Source organism: Phalangium opilio, unplaced genomic scaffold (assembly GCF_054372755.1).
Source record: "Phalangium opilio isolate 3A_F unplaced genomic scaffold, DU_Popi_V2 ptg000061l_1, whole genome shotgun sequence".
NCBI lineage: Eukaryota > Metazoa > Arthropoda > Arachnida > Opiliones > Phalangiidae > Phalangium > Phalangium opilio.
Genome location: NW_028324178.1, coordinates 4,194,327 through 4,220,146, shown reverse-complemented (window position 1 = coordinate 4,220,146; position 25,820 = coordinate 4,194,327). Strand labels below are relative to the sequence as shown.

Genomic DNA, 25,820 nt, shown 5'->3' with positions numbered 1-25,820 from the left:
GACTGCAGAAATATACCACCTTTCATGGTTTTAGATTTATTTCAGGATTCTAATTCAATATATATCTTCATACTAGGATCATCACGTTTCTTTCGTGAAGACGAAAAACCAGAATGGTGGCCTGATGATGTTCCTTTTGCATCTATAAATAATAAATGTTAGTATAAAATATTTAGGCTAAAAAATAAATCTTCCTGTTCAAGACCACATAAAAGGCGGTACAAAGTCATTTAGATTTTTGTAGGCGAAATCGCACCCAACATTTGGGAGAGATGAAAGAAACATGAACTGTAACAATCTACCTCCGAATCCAAGCTTTCTACTCCCTTTAATAATGAAAAGAATACGCTTCATTAATATTGGTTCCAAGTCTGCCGCATCAAGTGAAAATTAGGGCGAAATATACTATATTAACAATGCTTAATTGTTTCATATAATTTTCACAAAGATACTATAAACCAAACTTTGAAGTATTTCACTAATTTATACTGATTTTGGAAAGTATTCTTTTTTCTAAAATTAAACAGAGAAGTATTTTAGACTATATATATTAACGGAATGTCAAAATGAATATGAAAATTTACCAAAAATCATATATTGATAGACTAATTTGAATTATATATCAAGTGAAACATGACCTTAGGCCAAGGCAAGGCGTCCATTCCAAGTAAACATACTAATGCCAAGAGAGAACACTAATCCCACATCTTCTTTCACGTAAGGGATTAGGGTTTCATGTACTATTGTATCTCGACTTTACTATTTATACCAAGAGTGGACGGTTGTTTCATTATCAAAGACCATTTGGATTTTTTATATTAATGTTTTCAATCTTGGTCAACTGATCAAAATTGTCCCAGGCCGTTTTTCCCTAGCCATCATAGTATTTCCAGTATTCGTAATCAAAGTTGGACGAAACCTAGTAGAATTTTGGGTTACATACGATTTTATAGCGTTTCTATTTATAAGGTTTTAATAGCATTATAGTTGGTGAGTAGCTAAAGCATTATCCTTTTTATTTCTGTACCTTGGTTCGATTACCGACCACTACAAGATGTTTTTGATACTATAGAATTGAATTATTATTTGACTGAACGAAAAGCCCCACTTATTCACACTATTATCATCTTTGTGACATTGTTCTTAAACGTGCTCTTTTTACAATAAATGAGGTAGAAATGGAAAGTTAAAACTTTCGAAACTTGTAAAAAATATAGTCTCGAATCATACTATCAATTACCAATTAAGAAATATTAGATAATAATCAGACGTTAAAAAATGTCTGGCTCGGAAATCAATGAAGATCCAATATTCAAAAAGCTAACGCATTAGCCAAACCGCTATAAGTTAAGCGAAAATACTATTATTAAAATCTCATGAATAAAAAGGTAATAAAATAGTATCTAATGCAAATTCTGCATTTAGTACAACTTTGACCACGGGTACTGCACAAACTATGGCCGCTAGGGGAAAAACAACCATAGACACTTATGGCCAGTTGACAAAACTTGAAAAAAATCCATAGAAAGTGCGATGTCAGTATGCAACACACATTTTTAAAGCAAGTCTCAGCTGTGATGTAGTTTAAAAACACCACTAGATGCTCCCATAGTCGAGGGGTGGAGTTACCGGGCCCGCCAAGCTTAGCAAAGGCAAGTTTTAGCTCCGCCCTCGTTGCCAAGTTCTGATTATTTCGTGTCTTTGGCAAGGCAAAATTTGTGTGTAGATGAACCAGCATGTTTTGGGCACCACAGGAGCCAAGACTTGGTTTAAACAATAGTTATTTACATGATTGCCATGATATTACACTATGCTGGCACGTCTTTAAATTTGTCAAAATCCAATCAATCCAGTATAGTTAATGTGAAATAATTGTTATTCACTTTGTTATAGTCATATTCGTGGACATGTCCAAAGCCTTTGACACGGTGCAACACAATATATTAATTGACCCCATGAAGAACATGAACGTTAAGGGAATGGCGCTGAAATGGATCACATCTTACATCAGCAATCGCAAACAATCCACTTACTACAATAAGCATTACTCCACACCCATGGCAGTCCAGCATGGAGTACCCCAAGGCAGCGTACTCGGCCCACTACTTTTCAACATATATACAGCAGACACCCACAAAGCTTTACACAATTCCAGCGCAAACGAAAATGCGGATGACAATGCCATCATAGCTGCAAACAAAAACCTCCACCAACTAATTGATGATGCTCAAACAGACCTGAATTCTCTAGAAGACAAGCTGCTCTCTAAGGGACTAATCCTAAATAGGGATAAAACCAACTTCATGATATTTAGTACCAACAAAGAAATGAGAAGGGAAGCAGCTAGTGTAAACAGCATATGCTCCGGCGCGGTAAAAAGAGTCACGCACTACAAATACATCGGAATATGGATTGACGAACAATTAACATGGACAACGCACATCGATAACACTATCAAAAGAGTGAAATCGCGTATATGGCTTCTAAAGCCATTACAAAAACATCTGGATATGGGAACTCTACGAATACTATATAATGCCCTTATAAAACCACTAACAGATTACGGAAATACCTTTTACCACAACGCGCAAAAAAACAGCACTCTCTAAATTAAACACCCAATTAAATGTTAGCGCAAAATTAATAACCAAAACCAGCAAACGTTGCTCCGCAACCGCGGCAAGAAAGACAGCGAACATAAAAACCCTGCACCATAACTACCTACTCAATCTACTAATCTTCACACACAAAGCTAAATACAACACACATCCGGATTACATACAGGACTGGTACCCACAGCACCAACAATCTAACAACACCAGAGGCCAAAAATATAACGTGTCTCAAGAACCTTTTAATAATAAATACCGCCACCGAAGCACCAAATAAAACGGCATAAAAGTATGGAACAGCCTACCGAATAACGTAAAAAACATACAACAGCTCTCTGCCTTTAAATTAGCAGTAATAAAGTATCTAGACTCAGAACAATATAATCATGTATATTAACTAATTGTAATTTAAATCGGACCTCTACGAAAACAAGCGTACACTTATGGAGTGATCCAATAAAAAGCTTTTTACCTCTCTGAGTGACCTATGTCACGGAGAGGTTCTAATTTCGACGTGTCTGTCTGTTGTTACACCCACGTGACCGCGTTCGCAGTTTGCAAATCGGAGCAAACGTATTTTCAATTTCCGGACCGCATTTGCAGTTCCCGGAAATTGTATTCCACTTACAGGCTATTACTCCATTGCCTGTCTAACACCACCAGCCTTTGATCTTTGTCCATCCCACATAGACACCAGTCTGTACACACTGGCTTCTAAACACCACCATCTTCTAGTCCTTCGCCCATTCCACATGGTCACCAGTCTGTACTTACTGGCTTCTAAACACCACCACCTTCTCGTCTTTGTCCATTCCACATGGACACCAGTCTGTACACCTGGTTTCTAACACCACCATCTTCTGGTCTTTGTTTTTGTCCATCCCACATGGACACCAGTCTGTACACCTGGCTTCTAACACCACTATCTTCCGGTCTTTGTTTTTGTCCATCCCACATGGACACCAGTCTGTACACCTGACTTCTAACACCACCATCTTCTGGTCTTTGTTTTTGTCCATCCCACATGGACACCAGTCTGTACACCTGGCTTCTAACACCACTATCATCCTTAAGGTTAAGACATACGCGGCGATCGGCTAGGGTTACGAGAAACGTTTAGCCTTCCAATGGAGGGGTCTTCCTCCAAGGTTCACGCAATTGCTATGTTCTTACCTTCAGCTGCGATTCGAATCCTTTATATACTACCTATTTGAGTAAGGTGAAACAACAGTCATATCCTTCAATTCTAACGTCAATATTAGTCAAGTCTCTCAAGGTTGTTTAATTATTCTTTTTTAAAACGATGTAACGCTCACTAAGGCGAACAACTAACGAAGAAAATATTAAATATTAATTATATTTATTTAATATTTAAGATAATCTCTTTTCTCAATTCAAAATTAATACGGAAAGAGTTAAAAAGCTGCCCATGTTTTTGTCTTAAGTGTCCGTCCGTTGTTACTCTAGTGCGCCGAGTTAGCAGTTCGCTTTGTTTTGATGTGCTAAGAAATCCTACAGAACCTTAATATTCACTTTTTCCATAATATAAAGTGAGTATGTGGAAATCTTTTTCGTAATTACGATGCATTTAGTACTTTTGTAGCTTTAAAGCTCTGTTTCATTTTGATATTCCAAGGATGTTTTTTGATATTATTATTTGAAATGGCTGTTTATATATTTCTTAATATATAAATTACTGTATATAGAATAATCCTTGGTTTAGTTATTTGAAGAAGAAAGCTAAGGCCTGGATTCTGTCGGGATCCGCAATAGGCTTAGTGAACCAAAGAGTAAATAATTGAGACCTGAGGTGGAGTAAACTTTGGGTTTTGATTATCGTGTCTGTAATGAAGGGACATTAACGGTTCAGAGTGAGCCGAAAGTTAAATACACGTTTAATTAATCAGATTTAGGTTTTATAATAGAAGAAAGCATCATGGTAGCAATTATATCAGTGAAAGGGCTAATCGTTATCGGGTTAATGGTATGCATCAGAGAATAAAATATAACATAGAACTTATATATTCTTTGTAAAGAATGATTTGAAACTTAGGATTAGCGGATGATTATATATTTTGACAATGTAGAGAAAACTATTCAATGACTTAAGCCTCGTTAGACAAAACAAAGCGAAAAAATGTTGCTCTAGTATTTCGATATTGAGTCGTACACTAGTCTTTTCCCCGACTCGGAGAGGTAATATTTTGGTTTTCCCAACTTGTTTATTATTATTATTATATATCTGTAAGTATATTTTATTTTACTTCAAATAATTAATGCGAAGCCAACAGAAATGCTAAAGCTGAATCTTTTCCTGTTTAATCAAGTCAAGGGTAACATTATATTTTAATCGATAAGGCACAGTGAGAAACGTGGGGGAAAATTAAATAAAGAGGGACAAATTAAACCCGGGGTATTGCCAAGAAATGTCTAAATAAATAATATATTTCATTTAAAATTCCCAAAGTTTCAAAACGCGCAATAAATGTTGATCTAGAAATACATGGGACGGCTGACAAATTACATAACGTTCAGAGTCAGGAAGGGGGTTGAATTTTACTCTAGCCCCTTTAGTATATATAATATTCTGTAACAGTTGGAAATGGGAGTGTTATTCGAAATATACACTTACGACAAATCCATGAAATATTACGTTAATGAAATTTTATTTTTAAAAATTTCAAGGAATTGCATTGAAAACCTTTAGATCGAAGCATTCAGAAAGTGTATGCATCTGGTAGTTTACGTTTACTCTATATGTGGCTTAAAAAGATACACACCGTTATTGTGGCTTAATAATTTAAGAACTCTGCACATACATTAACCAAATAGATATAAAGTGCTTTTCTGCCTTGTTCAAAAGCACTTGAAAAATATGAGTCACTGAAAACACATGTTTACCGCACACACATGACAAAAGGTGTAGCACACTGCATTGAAACTACATTCGAATATAGGCCTAACGGTTTAGTAAATGACCATATGGAAGAGGAAGAAATTAGGGAAGAATTGAATATTTACACAATCGATTAAAAGAATCAAGATATTCATAGCCTCGAAAGGCGAGCAGCTCTTACAATGTTAGAAATGCGCGAAAAATTCAGACTTTCTAATAGTGTGGCACGTATTATATCTGAAAATGTGGCTAAGGTTTTGGAGGGCTCGATAGAGGTCGTGGTCAAACAAGTTAGAGGAATAGACAATAACGGAAACAATGCTGAAATTCGAAAACTAACCAGAGACCTCACTTCTGTTATGAAAACGGATTATGGTCTTAAAACATTTTGCGAAGAAAATTTAAATCTTGTAGAGCCTATAGATTTTTTATTGGGAACAAAAACTGTGAACAAGAAAAGGTTCAAAGAGACAATGAGCTTTGTTCCGATAATTGAAGTGCTTAAGCACATCTTCTCTCATAATGATATTTGGGACGAATATACGAAACCAAAAGCGGCTAATGATAAATATATGATTGATTACAACGATGGCTTAATGTGTCAAAATCATCCCCTTTATGGTCAAAACCCTCTATCTTTGAGGATTCAATTGTACCTTGACGAAGTGGAACTTAACAATCCTTTAGGCGCCAAGAGGGGTAAACAAAAAGTGACTTTTGTTTATTACTCTATTAGTACTTTTGATCCCAAGTATAGAAGCAAGCTTAGCAAAATAAAACTAGCTTTGGTTGTGCGATATGCAGTTTTGAAAAAACATGGATATAATAAGTGTTGGATGACAGAGAGTAGTACGCCAGTACGGGCCACAAAGATGGCGGCCACTGTTAAGGCGGGGGAGCCTAGTTTTTGCGTTTTCTCTCTTCTTTTTTGTAGGAACCCCTGTCAATATTTGATTTTGTATGCTTACTATTTATAAAGACCATAATATAAAGTAAAAAATTATTCTCTTTAAAAGATAATGTTCTAATATTAAAGATAAGTTTTCAATTTGTAGGCTAATAAATGAAGCCCATAACATAGAGTAAAAAGTTATTTATTTTCTTTAAAAAATATAGGTTCTAAGATTAAAGATATTTTTTTAATTTTCATTTTAAAATGCATTTGATTTATTCTAAAATAATTTCTTCTATCTTCGTATGGAAGACGATAAATTTTAATGTTATTTTTAAATCTTACTCAAGGCATTAAGTTGTTCTTTGATAAACAAAGCGTTAAGTTGTATTCTCGCGTAGAGTTCCAAAACTAATCTTTCAAGATAAGGTGTTTTTTCCTCGGTCTTAATTTTGTTATTTATTGACTTGGTGTACGATTGATGTGTTTAAGATATTGTGAATATTTTAGTTTCCGTTCTAGTGTAACTATATTGGGCGGCTTTAATGCTTAAAGCTTGGTCCTGAGCAAATAGAATTTTAGGAGCTAATTGAAGCTTTGAGACGTATAATACGGCTTAAACGTTGCCCGACGCGGGAAGTTTACCCATAAGACAAAATCAAGCTTTGCTTCTGTGTAATTTTAATTTCATAGAAACGCAGTTTATCAGGTATCGAGTGATATTAAACATGTCTACATAAAGGCTGGAATATATTTCATCTTCCTCGGATAATGCTGTGAGTTTCTGTCGTTTAACAAAACCCTTATTTCCTGTAAGCGATAATTTAGAGAGCTGCAAAATGAAAATATTAAACTGCAACTCCTTCCAACTCCAAGGCAATACGCAACAATGACTCCAATTCCTCCCAATGCCATAATCAAAAGTTTCAACTCCGCAGAACTCCGCCAAGCGAAATGTAAAACTCCTCCCAACTCCTTCCATGAAAAATAAAATTTCTCAAACTCCTCCCAATTCCTTCCATGAAAATTAAAATTTCTTAAACTCCTCCCAACTCCTTCCCTGAAAATTAAAATTTCTTAAACTCCTTCTAACTAAGTCCATTAAAACCTTTCTAGTTTCTAGTCTTTGGAAGATTTCTTTACTCTTTAGAATTGGAAAAATAGAAAGTTCAAGTAAAACGTGTAGCTCATTAGTTTTCTTTCAAATTTGACCTGAGATTGATATCACGAGTGCTTATAAATTACGATTTTCAAATAAGAAATAATATTTACTCATAAAATTCTTCTAGACATTAAAACTTAAGATTTGGGGGAAAAAGGCGCTACGCGTTGTCGTTGAGTCATATTTTACGCTTAGTTTCGTAAATTTAATTAAAATCGGACTGATTCGCTTCGCAAATGCTATTTTGAAGGACAAGACCACGAACTTCACGAATCAAGAAATACTAACACTAGAGTCCATTCTGTTATTAGTTGTGCCTGCCAATATGCCTACTGCCTTACTTTAATATGCCTCAAAGCTAGAAAGGAGACTCTTGTCAATGGGTTTAAGAGAAAAGGAAAGCGCCCGCGGTCCCACTGTGTGAGAGACTCACTGAGGGGACGTGTCACGGTGGGTTACGGGTGATAAAAGTATTTCGTACGAAGCCAAACAACGCTAAAGTCCGCTTTTAAAATGGAGCCCTACCACTTACCAGACTTAAGTTTTTCAACTCCGTAGATATCCATGTTTTAAGATAATTTTCCAATATAATGTTTTGACAAAGTGACGTAATGGGGTGAGACAAACATATGGCGCACGGTATCCCCGTGTTTCTTGTCTTCGATAGGTATGATACGTGAGAGGGGGGCGTGGATGTTACCGACAATTTTCCCTTCGACCAGGTCGCGATAAATATATAATTGAGATGGTACGTGGTAGTTAACCCTTTTATATTGAGAGGGTATTTGTGACCCAAAATCGGGGCGAGTGATTCAAGTGTCTTTAAGATAATTTTGGTATCTCTAGAGGCACAGTTTTCTAGTTTCACATGCCCCGTCGTCTCATTAATATGAAATAAAGAAACAGTTTTTTTCACATACTTTGGAAGTATTGATAGTTTCTACAATGTGATTCAGTGATTTGTAATGTCCGGAGGGTATATTATGTAGATGATAGTTTTCGATTCTTCTAAGATCTTCGTCTTCTTTTCGTTCAACCAGGTAGGTTACGTCACATTCCTTGGAGTTTTTAGCTTTTTTTAGTGGGGTGCCGTAGCGGTTAGCGCTTTCTCCTCGCAGCAAGAGGATCCCGGGTTCGATCCCGGACTGTGGCACCGGGTGAAAATCAGAGAACAAATCCTTCTGCGTTGAGTTTGCAAGTTCTCTCCCCACTTGTGGTATAACACGGTTTCTCCTTTCCATCAAAACTTGCAGAGGTTGACGGTAATAGTTAGTATAGGGCGCTGTAGGCTAGCTGTGGCATAGGGGCTAGCCGCCAACCCTCTATGCAATGCAAAGGGACCCACCTCTAAACAAGCCACAGGCTTAGTGTGGAAATCCTTCATAGACAAAGCTCAGATTATTATTATTATTTAATGCTACCTTCTCCCGGTGTATCGAATGAATCTTCAAGTGTTTTTCTCTTACTCGTTATCCTCATTCGTTTTGTATATTACATTATAAAAGCTGAATTTAAGAGCGATATTTTGACAAAGGCTCGGGCCTTGGTCATTTCAAAACGAGTGCTCAAGCGGGTAAGTTACTTAGTGATGATCAAGTTAACTTGTTTGGGTTATCCAAAAACAACACCAAAAAAATGGTTCAAGAAGTCAAGACGCGCTGGAATAGCAAATTTTTTTATGTAACAACGATTGTATGAACTAAGACTACCGCCGACAAAAGCTCTGTTTTCAATTAGAAACATAACGAATGGGACATTATATAAACTTTAATCAATGTCTTGGAACCATTTGAAATATCATCGAAAGATCTTGAGGGTGATAGTCACCCAACAATAAATCTAGTGTACCCTGCAGTTCAATTCTTGGAGAAAGAACTTAAAAAAATCGAGTTTTGTCTCATGCTGTTAGGAAGTTGAGATTTCTCAAGTGTTTCTCAAAAATTTAACGTCCAGGTTCCCTGATTTCCGTAATGAAGAACTATATCTTATTGGAACGATACTGGACGCAAAGATGTTTCGCTGAAACAACAGGAAAAATGGTTTTCTTCTCAACTTTTAAAACGGAGAGTTGATCGATTATAAATACATCTGAGAATTTGGTGGAAGTGCCAACCTCAAACATCCAAAAAAATCATAGAAGCCTTAAGAGGTATTATAAGGTTTTTCAAAGGGGTTAAAAAAATCTAATATTAACATTTTATTTTCAAAGGTGATGAAAGAGTCAACCAAAATGAGCTAAATAAAGCGCTGCTGAGCTCTCACTAAGCAAAGAAGTTAACAAGTAACTAGATGAACCAACAGGTGTCTAGATGAACCAATTCAACTATCTGAATCTAAAATATTTGACTACTGGAAGAAGAAATATCTTGAGATTCCTCATCTTGCTAAGTTGGACAAACATTATTTGGTTATTCAAGCGTCATCAGTATCAAATGAACGGCTACTTTCTACTCGTGGAAATAAAGTAATAGACAAAAAAGCGAGACTTCTTCCAGAACATGTGCAGAATTCAACCATGCTACAAGCTTATTTAAAAACTTAAGTTTCAAAAAAAAGTAAATTGTTTTTGTCGAAGTTCAGATGATTCATTCAAAGTTAAGAAAAATTATTAAGTGAGCTAAGTCTTAAAAACTAAAACAAATAATTCATATTTCTTTTTTTAAATTGTTTCTCAGTTAAAAACTTAGGTTTAAAGTTCGAAACTTAATTTTTCTTAGTCTTTTTTTAAACTGGAAAACTAAATAAGTAAAGCTTGTCTTAACATAAAACCAAAGTAATAGTCAGTTTTTTTACTTGAATAATTTATCAATTTTAATTTTTAGTTAAAATTGTTAGTTCCTAAAAATAAGATAAAATTTGTTCGTTCCTAAAATGGTTTACGGCGAGTGGGAAACCACTTGTGAAATCAGGTGTACAAAATTTTTGAAATCACGATTGAAGTCCATAAATTAGTTTTGAAGTCTCTATAAATCGCAAAATTTGGTTGAAATCTCGGAAGTCTTAGGAAGTCCCTAGAAAATCCCTTGAAGTCATGCGAAATCCCTTGGAAATCGCTTGAAGTCATGCGAAGTCTCTTGGAAATCTCTCGAAGTCTCTCGGAAATCCCTTGGAAATCGCTTGAAGTCATACGAAGTCTCCCTGAAATCTCTCGAAGTTGATGAAGTCCGTTGGAAATCTCTTGAAGACATATGAAGTTCTTGAAAAATCTCTTGAAGTTCAAGGAAATCCGTTAAAATTGTCTTGAAGTCTATTGAAATTCCGTTTCAAATCTATTCAAGTCTCATGAAGTTCCTTGCATATGAATTTTTTTCTCTCATTTCGTTTCTTAAAGATTGGGTCACTAGGTTTGGAATGGAGCAATATTCCACCTGATTGGCACAATACATACACCAGTGATAAGCTTACTTTGCGAAATTTTAAGGTTCTTTAGCACTTCACTTCTAATGTTTACGGTCAAGCTACACAGCTTATGTTAGTCAAAGAATACGAAAGTATTGTTTAAGGTTTGCGGGTTTTTTTTTATTTTAAAAATCGTATATGGAAATTTCCTCTTCTACAACTATTATTTTCAAGAGTCTTGGTCCGTTTTGGAGTAACGCCTCCTCTACAGAGGTCACTCAATTTTCGGCCGTTTTTGGGGGTGCAATGCAACCAGACCCTCGTGCCAGACACTTTCCCCCAGTATTTTTTTGCCTTTTTGGACTTATTGTCGGCGGCTAATCATACCGCAGGGTTCGTACGGAACCTGGATAACCTGGAAAACCTGGATAAGTCAGGGATATAAAAATAAGGGGAAAAAGTCAGGGATATGAAAATAAGGGGAAAAAGTCAGGGATTTTAAAGGTTTTCCTAAAAAGTCAGGGATATGTCAGGGATTTCGTTTGGTATATCAAACCAAGCTTCGAGCAATGCTAAATATGAGCCAGGTGTGATGAAGTGGGCTCTGGTAAGCACCTTAAAATGGTCAGGGATATTGGCAAAATTTGGTCAGGGATAACCTGGAAAAGTCAGGGATTTTTAATACAAAAATTTCGTACGAACACGAAACGATATATTTTTATTTGTTACTAAGTTTTATAGGTAAATACATAAAGAAGGATTAGTTAATTGAAAAATATAATAAATCGTCACTATCGAGTGACGTATCTAGTCTGGAGAAATGGCGATCGCGCTCAGAATCATAAGATCATGGATAAAAAAAGCGCATGAGGAAATTTGTTTTCATGTTGTAGGATAGTTTGAAAACAAATTTCCTGTCGCGCATTCTTTATCCACGGCTTAACTATAAATCACGTGTCAAGTCACGTAAAAAATCACGGCGTGATGACGATTTCTTATTTTTAACAAGTTCAGCAAGACCAAATACTTTATATAATCACCTATTGGCTTAATAAACTATTATTTAACTAAATTGGGAACCTTAATTTCGAAATGTGTAAGAAAATAATAAAAAGTCAGAGAATACGACATAAAAGCTGCCTATTTAAAAATTGCGCCATCTAGTTCTCTGAGCCATGAATCCGAGTATGAATCAGACGATAATCACTTTCAAAAACACAGCCCACGCGCTCACGAACGTGATCGAGTTAGCTATGCCATAAAAAATCTTTCCGTAAATGGCGACCGATCACGTGATCATATTTTTCCCGCCGCAGAATTCTTGCGAGTGAGACACAAGCGGCGATCAAAAGGACCAAAACTATTCGGGCTGTATCTGCGCCATATAATTCGGCATCGATACTTGCTTTTGGTTGCTCTGCACCTTAGTACTTAATAGCAAAGTACATAGATACTTTTCAATTATTGCAATTTAATGAAGTCTTGAGAAAAAATAGAAATCGGCTCTAGTCTATAAATTCTATTGAAGTCACTAGAAGTCTTCACATATTATATTGAAGTCACTTGAAGTCTTTAAATTATGTTGAAGTCACTTGAAATCATTACAAACTAAATTGAAGTCACATTGAAGTCTATAAATTATGTTGAAGTCACATTGAAGTCTATAAATTATGTTGAAGTCACATTGAAGTCTATAAATTATGTTGAAGTCACATTGAAGTCTATAAATTATGTTGAAGTCACATTGAAGTCTATAAATTATGTTGAAGTCACATTGAAGTCTATAAATTATGTTGAAGTCACATTGAAGTCTATAAATTATGTTGAAGTAAGTTGAAATCATTACAAACTAAATTGAAGTCACATTGAAGTCTATAAATTATGTTGAAGTCATAATGAAGTCTATAAATTATATTGAAGTCACTTGAAGTCTTTAAAAATTGTATTGAAGTCACCTGAAGTCTTTATAAATTATATCGAAGTCACTTGAAGTCTTTTTTAATTTTACGAAGTCATTTGAAATCAAATACAGTTAGTGAAGTCTTTGAAGTCAAATGAAGTCGATGATAGTTCAATTGAAGTCATTTGAAATCTGAAATCAGGTGTACAAAATTTTCTTAGTGGTTTCCCCCTCGGACAACATCATATATAAAAAAATGTTTCCTGACAGCCAGATAGCGCAAGGTTTTGCCAAGAAAGAAAATAAAGTGCGTTATCTCATTTGCTATGGCTTGGCACCGTACTTCAGAGACAAACTAATGGAAAGTTTAAAAGGCATAGAGAATTTCGTTATTTGCTTTGATGAAGCTTTAAATAAAGTATCGCAAAAAGGTCAAATGGATCTTCACATCAGGTTTTGGAATGAAGTCGAGCAACGAGTGTCTACAAGGAAACTTAACTCGGTTTTCCTTGGTCATGCATCTGCTGAGAATATACTTTTAAAATTTAAAGAAGGAATTTTTCCATTGAATACAAATAACATACTTCAAATCAGTATGGATGGGCCCAATGTAAATTGGAAATTCGTTCGACTTTTTAAAGAAGAGACAGAGGTTGAAACAGAAACCCAAAATATGAGATCTCGGATTATGTGGACTTCACGTACTAAATGGAGCGTTATAAACTGGTCACAATGTCGCCGAATTCCATGTTACTGCTTTTCTACGTGGCATATACTTTCTTTTTAAAGATTCCCCAGCTAGAAGAGCAGATTTCATAGAACTTATAGGATCAAATGTTTTTCCAAAAAAGTTCTGTTCCATCCGTTGGGTTGAGAATGCTAGTTGCGCTGAGAGAGCCTTACAATTATATCCAAAAATTAAAACTTACATTTCTTCATCCAAAAAATTACCTTCTACAACTTCTATAACAAATGTTAAGAAAGGCGTAGATGATGTTTTCATGCTGGCTAAGCTTGCTTTTTTTAAAACAATTGCTTGTGAATTGGAACCCTTTTTGAGAAGATTTCAGACGGATCATCCACTTGGGCCCTATCTATATGCTGCTGTGTTTGGCATTGTAAAATTATTAATGGCAAGATGTCATCACATGCCACTTTGGGATCGAAAGTATGAAGGTCATTTTAATAGTTTTAAAAAAGACAACGTTAAAAAACTTTGTTAAATTGCTAGGGCTAGATGGCTAGGACCAGGCGTATACAGGTACCACAAATGATTTAACTTATCTTTATAGTATGCATGACATGTAAAGCCTAAGATTATCGTATGGCCATCTCAACAAACAGCATTAATATTGATAACGTTGAGGACTGTGTTTTCGCGCTTCTTATCAACGTCAACTACCAATGTGATTAGCCAAAATGGTTGATACGTGTTCGGTCAGCTTAAGACGACACTAGTTAATAGCGATTGCTTTTAATCAAGAATATCTCGCACTGTCTAAACTCGGACATAATTATTTGTAAATAACCTTTTATTGTTCTGCTTAGCTTTTAGTTTAATATCCGAATCCTACTGCTACTCTGTAAAATGATTGTATTTATTAAGACGAAAACGGGTTCTGGAATCAACTTGAAGATGGCGATTTTAAGCTAGAATGCGCTATCGACGCTCTTTATTTGACAAGTGACAATAGCCTGAAGGATAAGGTAAAGACTAAAGTAACAGGGCTGGTATTCTTTAAATCTCTCAAATAAATTGGAGATAATAATTAACAGAATTGTAATTTAAATTTGTGCTTGCCTTTCAGTAGGGTTATGGCATCGGGTATATCTTCTAGACTCGTGTTCTATCTACGCAGCGTTTCGGTAATGCGCGTCACCAGAAACAATGCTGGGCTTTTTATTAACGACTCTCGGCTTTTTTAAACTGGCGTGTCTAAAAATATAACGAGTCAATTAGAAGAAATTTTTAAGCTTTTTGGCATGCTATATAAGTAAATTGGAGTTTTATAATTACCAACTGTTTAACAAATTATACCCAGATCGTTTAGTAATTTTATCAAGTGATATAACTAAACCAACTATAGGAAAGTTTTAAATTGAAAAGTTAAACAATGAAAAGTCTGAAATTTCTTTCCTTTTAAAGGTCCTAGCGTTCAATCGGATTTACAGAAAAATTAGTTAGTTTAGAAAATTATTCTGGTAATGGAGTCAGTTAGATAATAATAAAGTTCCGGGTTCTATTCTATTCTTTAATTGTCTGCAATAAAATTTAATTTCTCAACTTTCATATACAATTTTTTAACTTGAAATTGGTTAAATCTAAAGTAATTATTCTGCAAATGGAGTGAGATAATAATATAGTTCCGGGTTCTATATAGTTATTTAATTGTGTGCAATAAAATTTTATTTCTCAACTTCCATATGAAAATTTTTAACTGGTTAAACTAATTATTCTGCTAATGGAGTTAGTTTAATTAAAATATGGTTTCCGGGGTTATTCAATGCTTTAAGTTCCTTCAATTAAATTTAATCTCAGCTTTTAATTGAAAATTTCAATGACTGAAATTTTTGGAGTCTCTTTGACGTACCTATAATAAAAATTCTCCTTTTATAGTACCTGTGGTTTTGTAAAACACAAAACTACCTATTCTGATCATGGTTTTGTAGAGTGTGTGAGTGTGGATCTCAAGGCCTGATTATGATGGACACAATGTGTATGAGAGCTAGTTTCCCCCCTTTATCGCGCGAGGGGATGGAAAGTTTGCTTGTACTCTTACCGATTAGAGTCTATTACGTAGGAGTACACAAAGTTTTCAAAACGTGTAACAGATAGTAAAATTAACAAGTTGGGAAAACCAAAATATTACCTCTCCGTGTCGAGATGATTATATAAACTTAAGTATCCAATGAAAACGTCGACCTTTTTGCCCTCATCCTTTCCCGCGCTTTGCGCTTCCGAATTTCATCCTTACTCTCAACATTATCTTCCTCCATTTTACATACAGAAATCGAATACTCACTGAAAGAAGCGGCAAAAACCTGCTGGCTCGTTACAACCACTTAATTTGACTTAATATCCAACTTCCAAACACAAATATTTTCTGGTAGATAAATTAACAACCTACAAGCAAAGAAAAATTCTCAAGAATGGCTCCGGCAAATTTAATAGGTCTATTTTCAACTGGGTGGGCGTATCTGATTAGATTTAAAATATATACAGTGTGGAAGAGATCAGAGCAACACCTACCTTTGTGGAAAACCCCCAAAACCCCTGACGGACTACTTCACTGCAGTAGATTTTCGAGCTCGTATACAGGGTGTGACATGTGTCATTGTATGCAAATGAGAACGTGCAACAAGTATCATAGTGAATATCGTTTAATGATACGCACTTTGAAACGTTAAAGACCTACGATTAAGCTTAGGAACTAAGGCATCACACTACAAATTAAAGGGCTGTTTGGTAAACCCATCAGCGTAAATGTTCGATGTGCCTACCGTCGTGGTGTAGGCACTCTTCAAGACGATTTACATGCCTTGTATTACGTTTTCTAGCATTTGAGGAGTGATTCGTTCAATTGCGCTTCGAATTCTGGCCTTCAAGTCGTCTACATTTAAAGGTTCTGTTGCAAACACCTTCCCCTTAACTATCCCCATAAGAAGAAATCAAGTGGGGTTAGGTCAGGGGATCTTGCTGGCCACGGAATTGGTCCACCTCTACCGATCCAACGGTTTGGAAAGTGCTCAGTTAGCCATTGGCGAACATTGACCGCCCAATGTGGTGGCGCACCATCCTGTCCCGCATCACATCTAATGGTAATGCGTCTATCGCATCACTAAACTCGTGGCGCAGGAAGTGCAAATACCTGTCACCAGTAATGTTGTCCTCGAAGAAGAAAGGTCCGATGATTCTGTTCCCCAGAATGCCACACCAAACATTTATCTTCCATCGAATTTTATGGTAATGTTTCCGTAACCGGTATGGATTTCGTCGGTTTACCGTACCATCCCTGTGAAATGTCGCCTCATCAGAAAAAAGAACCTTTCTTAAGAACAATGGATCGGCTTCAATTAGCTCGCGCATGGCAAGACAGAAGCCTTGACGTCTTAGGTAGTCATCGTCCGTTAAGGCTTGATGGAGGTGGATATGATAGGGCCGGTAGTGATGCCGATGTAAAATGGCAAGAACGGTTGAATGGTTTAGACCAACCTCTTCTCCGACCGCTCTACTACTAGTATGAGGATTGGCTTCAAAACGTGCTAGAATGTCGACTTCCCTATCATGATTACCAATTATACGGTCCCTTCTACGTTGACGGTCTCTTCTACGTTGACGGTCTTGCACGACGAAACTCCCGAAATCTCGTAGGTTGTCTCTAATGTTCGTGAAGGTTCTTCGAACCGGCCTTCGTCGGTTTGGGAAGCGTTCGGCATAAAGCAATGCCGCTTGTTGAACGTTACCGCGACATTCACCCAAAATAAACGTCATGTCCAATTTTTCTCGGTTGGAGTAGGCTGCCATTCGTCTACGAAACAGGACTTACAAGGTTTATACGAACTAAGCTGTTAGTAACGACGCGTACGTTTGATTGATTAATGTGCCGAATTCTCAGTGCCGCGGAAAATTCTGACCTTCGTAACCTCGTATGGATTCCTTATCTAAGTAGGCCAAAGCCACGAGTTTAGTGATGCGATAGACGCATTACCATTAGCAGTGATGCTGGACCTGTGGTTCCAGCAGGATGGTGCGCCACCACATCGGGCGGTCAATGTTCGCCAATGGCTAACTGAGCACTTTCCAAACCGTTGGATCGGTAGAGGTGGACCAATTCCATGGCAAGCAAGATCCAATGACCTAACCCCACTTGATTTCTTCTTATGGGGATATGTTAAGGGGATGGTGTTTGCAACAGAACCTTTAAATGTAGACGACTTGAAGGCCAGAATTCAAAGTACAATTGAACGAATCACTCCTCAAATGCTAGAAAACGTAATACAAGGCATGTAAATCGTCTTGAAGAGTGCCTACACCACGACGGTAGGCACATCGAACATTTACGCTGATGGGTTTACCAAACAGCCCTTTAATTTGTAGTGTGATGCCTTAGTTCCTAAGCTTAATCGTAGGTCTTTAACGTTTCAAAGTGCGTATCATTAAACGATATTCACTATGATACTTGTTGCACGTTCTCATTTGCATACAATGGCACATGTCACACCCTGTATACGAGCTCGAAAATCTACTGCAGTGAAGTAGTCCGTCAGGGGTTTTGGGGGTTTTCCACAAAGGTAGGTGTTGCTCTGATCTCTTCCACACTGTATTTTTGAAATTTTTGGTCTGACTGTTATCTACACCTAGATGGTTTTCAGTTAAACAAACAAGGAGCATAAACACAATAGTGGAAGCTTCAGTCTTATTAAAAACATGTAAAACAATTATCATCTCTGCAAATAGCTTACACATGTCTTTTTTACCAATGCCTAACCGTTTGGATTTCTCTAAAGCAATCTCAGCACCAAAAAATTTTTTTGATGCAAAATAAATGTTTTATATTCTTATTAAGAATAAAACAAGAGGATAAAAAAGGTCTGTCCTCTCGTAATTTTTTAAGCTTTTATCATGATTACTCTATACAACAGCAACAAGGAGTATAAAGTATAAACCCATTAGTGGAAGCAGTATTTTTCTCCGAAACAATCTCGCTTGTGTTTATCCTCTCTAGACTTCGCTAAAAACGTATTACTCCTACGTAAAATATTAATAGACAGGCAAGGATTCATACCATTAAAGAAGAAGCGCAATATTATCCATATTTTCATTTCATATACAGAGAAAAGAAATTATTATGCTTCTGAGAGGAGCTTCCCATTTTTGTTGTTGTTGTGAAACATATATCGCAATGCACGGGCCTTGATAAATATAGGAGGCAATGAATGAAACATATCACAATGCACGGGCCTTAATAGATATAGGAGGCAATGAATGAAATATATCACAATATACGGGCCTTGATAGATATAGGAGGCAATGAAGGAAATATATCGCATGCACGGGCCTTGGTAGATATAGGAGGCAATAATAATCTCTCTCTTTGCACGAGAGGTTTATCTTTAATATTTAAATAAATATAATTATTTTTAATTATTTTAATCTTCAATAACTAACATTAATAAGAGTTAAATCGTTTAAAATAAAGTTATACCTATTATCTTCTCAAACTTTGCTAATATTGACGTTTAAATTAAAGCGTACCCCTCTTACCCGATTCTTTTAAAATTTTGGTATATATATGGAAATCGTTTCCCTTATAATAGTAAGGAAAAAGCGCAATTGCGAAAACCTTTGGTGGAGATCCCACCTTAGGGAGGCTAGACGTTTCTCGTAACCCTAGCTGATCGCCGCGTATATCCCAAAACAAAACGATGATAATGGAGTAGAAGCCAATGATACAGATTGGTGTCTATGTGGAATAGACGGAAGACCAGTGTGGATGGTGGTGTTAGAAGCCAGTGTAAGTGCCGACTGGTGTCAATGTGGGATTGACAAAGAACAGAAGATGGTGGTGATTAGAAGCCAAGAAGAACAGACAGGTGTTAATATGGGATTGACGAAGACCAAACATGGTGGTCTGAGAACTTAAGTATAGAGTAGCCAACGGAAAAAAATACAATTTTCCAAATTTCTGTGAACTGTCAATGCGGTCCGGAAATTGGGAACACGTTTACTCCGATACGCAAACTGCGAACGCGGTGTAACAACGGACAGACAGACAGACACACACACACAGACACGGCCGTTACAGTACCTCTCCTGGACTACGTCACACGGAGAGGAAAAAATATCATATACTTAACACAGTTTTCCCTAACAGTATGTATACGCAACTAGAAAAAGTGTGGAAAATATGTGCCTATTTGCATTGGTCAAAATTGAAAATAGTGAACTTTAATACAAAAAATTTAATGTAGGAACTTTTGTTAATATCACATAAATATCTCTTTTAAAACATTGGCATGGTTTCCGGCTGCTTTTTTAAAAAGTGTATCACATGACTAGCATAAAAGTAAGTTAATTTTGGTAACATTTTATTTTTAAATAACTCCTCGTTAAAAACAATCCTTTCTAAAAATGGTGCATCGTCACCACAGTCAACTGTTAAATCACACCATGGTAGGCCACTAATACCCTACTGACCTTGTATTTGGATTTAATGATTATGGTTTTTATCACAGTATAAAGAACGATTTTAAGGAATTTGGCAGTCGGTTCCCTTTTACCAACAGCGTTCCTGACAGAAATATTTTAAAACTTACATTTTGATAACGTTTTCATTTCCAACAAACCATATTCTCCGGTAGTTTTGTCTAAAACTAATCTGTCAGGAGTTGCGCCTAACACTGGCAAAGAGGGATTAACGCAAAAACCAAATGAAAATGTTTCTACATTTCCTCTCAGTTCTCTTTATTTTTGGTTACCGCATTTTCATTGTCTAACCCTTCTCGGACAAATTAGCTTTTTGACAGATCCGTACTGGTGATGAGGCCATTTATGAAACACGCAGTCACCTCTTTCTCTCTCTTGCAAATAGCTCCAAATTTGGTAGCTGTGAGTCGTTGTAATCGCTCGGCTTTCCACATATCACAGTTAGATTGGGCTTTGGTGTCAGATTTTAATCTTTGAGCAGCTTCAAGAGTTAGTTTTAGAACTGGCGATGTCTTGCCAATAGCATTCTCAATGGTGAGACATGAATTTTCATTGCACAAACTAATATCAAATATTTTTAAAGGCAGTGGTATTGTAACGTTAGTGTTCTCTATCGTAACTACATCCATTATATCAGTTTTTTAACTGCACCTTAATGGGGGGAAAAAATGGTTTTCTTCTAATATTTTGGCAAAGAATATACTTTTAGAAGATCCTTGTAATTTTGTGGACAGTTTAGATGTTCTATGTTGGAGTTTCTGATCGTCCTCCAATTTTCCTTTATCTCTAAGTGAGCCATATTTCTTTAACTTTTCACTCTTTTGATTTAGAAGTTCACTCGATTTAGCTGGGTGTGTTGTACAAACTGTATGTTTTCAAAATGCTTTGTGGTTAATGCGCCTTTAAAATTTGGGGCAACCCACTGTCTCTCTTTCTAGGTACATGCTTGGTCATCAGGAATGAATGTTTTACCTACTCGTAAGCAATCAAGCATGTGCCATAGGAGAGCTGACAAGTGAATGTACACTCCTCCTTTACCAGCTTTACAATTCCACTTTCCTTTTTCCACGGCTCCTGTACACCCTTTTGGTTTAGCTGCTACATTATATGCGGTTGCTAGAGTAAATGATGCTTGAACTTTACTCTTCAAGAATAGGCAATAAGGTACGTTCAGTGGTACATCATTGAAAGTGGCACCGATACTGAGTTGTACTTTGGAAACTTTCCCGGCTTTAAACATTCTATAGCCATTTTGAAAATGTTTCTTTGCCATGTAGCGGTGAAAATGTTTTTGGATGCGCATTTCGGTAAATTTCTTAGGAAAGTATTTCATTTGTTTAGTCCAGTTTCCTTTAGATAAAACAAGGCTCTATTTTTCTGCATTTTTGGCACCAGAACTGTAATTCGTATTAAGATTACTTTCACAAAATTACTTTAAATATCAGATAATAAATAAATGATAACTAACTGGCAATACCGTTACGCCCGTAAAAGGCCGAGGCTTTTCAATATATTGGTTATTAATTAGGAAAAGGACTTAATTTATAACATAATTGTTCAATTGGCGATTGAATGAGAACAAAAGGCAGACTTGGCTCTACATGGGATCTCAGAACGTTTTACGAGGGCACGAGCGAGGCTTGGCCCGTTTTTGTACATGTTAATGTTTTTCATAGGATAGAACTTTTATGAAAGAGAAAGGTTTCACCTTTAAATTAACGTAATTTTTTAGGGGCTATTCACTTTTTACCTCTCCGTGTGACGTAGTCCAGGAGAGGTTCTGTAACGTCCGTGTCTGTCTGTGTGTCTGTCTGTCTGTGTGTGTGTCTGTCTGTCCGTTGTTACACCCACGTGACCGCGTTCGCAGTTTGCGTATCGGAGCAAACGTGTTCGCCATTTCCGAACTGCTTTCACAGTCACGGAAATGGCTCCTCTACTTGAGTTCTCACACCACCAATCTTCTGGTCTTTGTCCATACCACACGGACACTAGTCTGTTCTTACTGGCTGCTAATCACCACCATCTTCTGGTCTTCGTCCATTCCACGTGGACACTAGTCTGTTCTTACTGGCTGCTAATCACCACCATCTTCTGGTCTTCGTCCATTCCACGTGGACACCAGTCTGTACATACTGGCTTCTAATCACCACCATCTTCTGTTCTTTGTCAATCCCACATTGACACCCGTCTGCACTTACACTGCCTTCTAACACCACCACCCACTGGTCTTCCGTCTATTCCACATAGACACCAATCTGTATCATTGGCTTCTACTCCATTATCATCGTTTGGTTTTAGGATATACGCGGCGATCAGCTAGGGTTACGAGAAACGTCTAGCCTCCCTAAGGTAGGATCGCTACCAAAGGTTTTCGCATTTGCGGTTTTTCCTTACTATTATAATGGAAACGAATCGTATATATACCCCAAAATTTGAAGAAAGCGGGAAGAGGGGTACCCTTCACTTTAAACGTCAATATTAGCAAAGTTTGAGAAGATAATAAGTATAACTTTATTTTAAACGATTTAACTATTATTAATGTTAATTATTGAAGATTAAAATAATTAAAAATAATTATATTTAATTAAATATTAAAGATAAACCTCTCGTGCAAAGAGAGAGATTATCATTGCCTCCTATATCTACCAAGGCCCGTGCATGCGATATATTTCCTTCATTGCCTCCTATATCTATCAAGGCCCGTGCATTGTGATATATTTCATTCATTGCATAAACATAAGCGAGATTGTTTTGGGAAAAAAATACTGCTTCCACTAATGCGTTTATACTCCTTGTTACTGTTGTATAGAGTAATCATGATAAAAGCTTAAAAAATTACGAGAGGACAGACCTTTTTTATCCTCATTCAAAAATATTTTTTGGTGCTAAGACTGCTTTAAAAAATCCAAACGGTTAGGCATTGGTAAAAAAGACAAATGATATTTTTCAAATCTTATGAGATAACGCCCACCTAGTTGAAAATTGCCGTTTTTTATCCGCGGGAGCCATTCCTTATGAGAATTTCGATGCTAGTAGGTTGTCAATTAAACTACCGGTATATTATTGTTGTTGGAAATTGGATATTAAGTCAAATTAAGTGGTTGTAAAGAGCCAGCAGGTTTTTGCCACTTCTTTTTGTGAGTATTTGATTTTTATATGTAAAATGGAGGAAGATAATGTTGAGAGTAAGGATGAAATGCGGAAGCGCAAAGCGCGGGAAAGGATGAGGGCAAAAGGTCGACGTTTTCATTGGATACTTAAGGTTATATAATCTTCTCGACACGGAGAGGTAATATTTTGGTTTTCCCGACTTGTTATTCAATCTTTTGCTTAAATTGTATGGAAAAAAAGTAATTATGAGATTTTAACATCGTTGTTTTTTTAGTAAAATAAAACTTCTTGAAGTTGCTAATTCACAGTTTTCATATACCATTAGAGGATTTTTTACCCCTTCAAAATCTTTCATTTTTTAACCTAAACATTTTTATCCTTTTCTTCTTTGGAATGATTGTTTAATAAAGGTCCTCGGAAATTTTCAAAAACATTTTTTAACTATCCGCAACCTCGGTTTAACCGCTCTACGTCTATACCTTGCCCTAATATTGTAGCAGTCGACGGGGTCATGAGGCTGAACTTGTTTATTTTACGGTGCTGAAAGCGCCACCAAGCGGGAAATCACGGCGAACTAAATTAGTAAAAAAATATTCTCGCTTCGCTACATGCATGGGCCTAGATATCTCGGAGGCTCCGCCCTCTTTCACCAAAGAATATAAAAACGCTAAAATCGTATCACGTGATCTTGCCCACTGGAAATCGTGACACAAACTACTACACACTCCTCACCTTGCACGTCAAAGTTGCGCAGTGTCTCTATATTGAACATTTTGTAGTTGAAACTTTCCTCCCCCATTTATCACGATCCGGGAGTGGCATAGTGCCATTATTCGCTCTCCAACTACGAGTTCCAACTGACGTTGTTATTTCACGCAGCCTCAAAGGAAAAACAACACATGAATTATTTCAACTATTTCAACAAAACAGGTGAGTTAACCATAGGAAGACATTTGCATAAACCTACCTTATACATTAAAGGCGATATCACGTCTTATCTAAGGGAGATACAAATTTTTAAATTTATCCAATAAATACCTATAATTTTTAAATTTATCCTATAAATACCTATAATTTTTAAATTTATCCTATAAATACCTATAATTTTTAAATTTATCCTATAAATACCTATAATTTTTAAATTTATCGTATAAATAACTTTATTTTTTATATGTTGGTTAAAAACCACGAGGAATATACTTTCTGTAAAAATTTTAAACATAAAACTAACATAAGTCTGAACTTATAAATAGATCATATTTTGGACCTCTTAATACGCTATAATTTAGGATTTTTTGACCTATAGAGAGCTTTCAGATGAGATAGTAGTACGCCACACCCTCCTAAGTCTTACCGCTCTTCTGGTAGCCATATTGGGTGGTCTCCGATTCATTTCTGCTTTAAACCCACCAAAATGGCAGCGTAAATTATGTCACGAGACTCAGCTCCTCCTCCAACTAAAAGCTCTCTATAATACCAGTTACCTATTTTTTGCATTAAGCGCAAAAAAATTGGTAATGGGCGGCTAAGACATGTAAAGTTTTATCTTAATAAAGCTATCTCATTTGTCACGTCAGTGCCAAGGTAAAACGTCACGGGCTTGAATTTGACAGTGGACGGCCATGTTTGGTACCGCTTTTTCTATGGGTAAATAGCATGGGTGACGTCACACTGAGTCTTCTGACAGCACTCTATAATTGAGATCAGCGTCCGTCCTTCTTTTACAGTTCCCTTTCGCCTTTCCGATATATTGAAGAATAGCTACACTTTTCGATTTGAGCATGAGGTCGAGGAGCTATTAAAGAGTAAGACGCCAGTTTCACTGTCGTATAAAGGCGTACTCCCTGTGGCCTGCGGAGGGGGTTTCATTACTTCCCCCTTTTCATTCTTCTCTCTGGATGGTACCGTGCCTGAAGGGGGAAAATATGGTTGGGGGGTTTGATGACGTCACGTATCACGTGATGTTGTTGGCGGGAAATTTGAATTTATAGGGGATTTTTTTCGTGTATTGGTATGACGTCACGTAATTTATTGGTGTTGAAGGTATTCAGTGTCACTTAACTCTAGTGGTATTGTAGGATATTGTGTACATTTAGGGGATGATTTATAGGTAATTCTATAGGTTCAGTAGACCCTTTCTACCCCACCCATCCTGTAATGCTATTCTCTGTATGATTTTGAGGTCGCCATGTATGCTTATGTCATACTAAAGAACATGTTTTAATTGAGATATGGTTTACATTGCAAAAGGTACCAATTAAGCTACGACGCGGTTCTAGGTGTACTCATGTTTTGTATTGTTATTATTAGGTGTATCTTTAGGATATTGTGTACATTTAGGATATGATTTATTGGTAATTCTATATAGGTTCAGTAGGCCCTTTCTACACACACCCTTCCCGTAATGTTGTTCTTTGTACGATTTTAAGGTCTCTCCATGTATGTTTATGTTTCTCTTATACTTAAGAACCAGTTTTAATTGAGATAAGGTCTACATTGCAAAATACATTTACAAATTAAGCTACGACGCGGTTCTAGGTGTACTCCTTTTGTGTATTGGTTATTAAGCGAGTTACATGGTTAGAACAAGAGTACATTTTAATACCATAAACGTGGTATTACGGCAGTTTTTGCACAGTTTGGTAGTTGATTAGAAGTTAAAATAAAGCATTACTGCTAAAACATCATAAATAAAATTTGA

The 25,820-nt window shown here is 36.4% G+C and overlaps 1 long non-coding RNA gene and 1 pseudogene across 1 annotated transcript; both read left to right on the top strand.

The window, feature by feature from the left end:
* The first annotated feature begins 877 nt into the window (after positions 1-877).
* LOC149663962 (uncharacterized) lies at positions 878-1,588 on the top strand. Its single transcript, XR_016368436.1, has 3 exons — positions 878-990; positions 1,073-1,172; positions 1,249-1,588. It is a non-coding gene; the product is annotated as an uncharacterized LOC149663962 (long non-coding RNA).
* Positions 1,589-13,105: 11,517 nt separating this feature from the next.
* On the top strand, positions 13,106-14,024 carry LOC149663961 (uncharacterized; annotated as a pseudogene).
* The last annotated feature ends 11,796 nt before the right edge of the window (positions 14,025-25,820 follow it).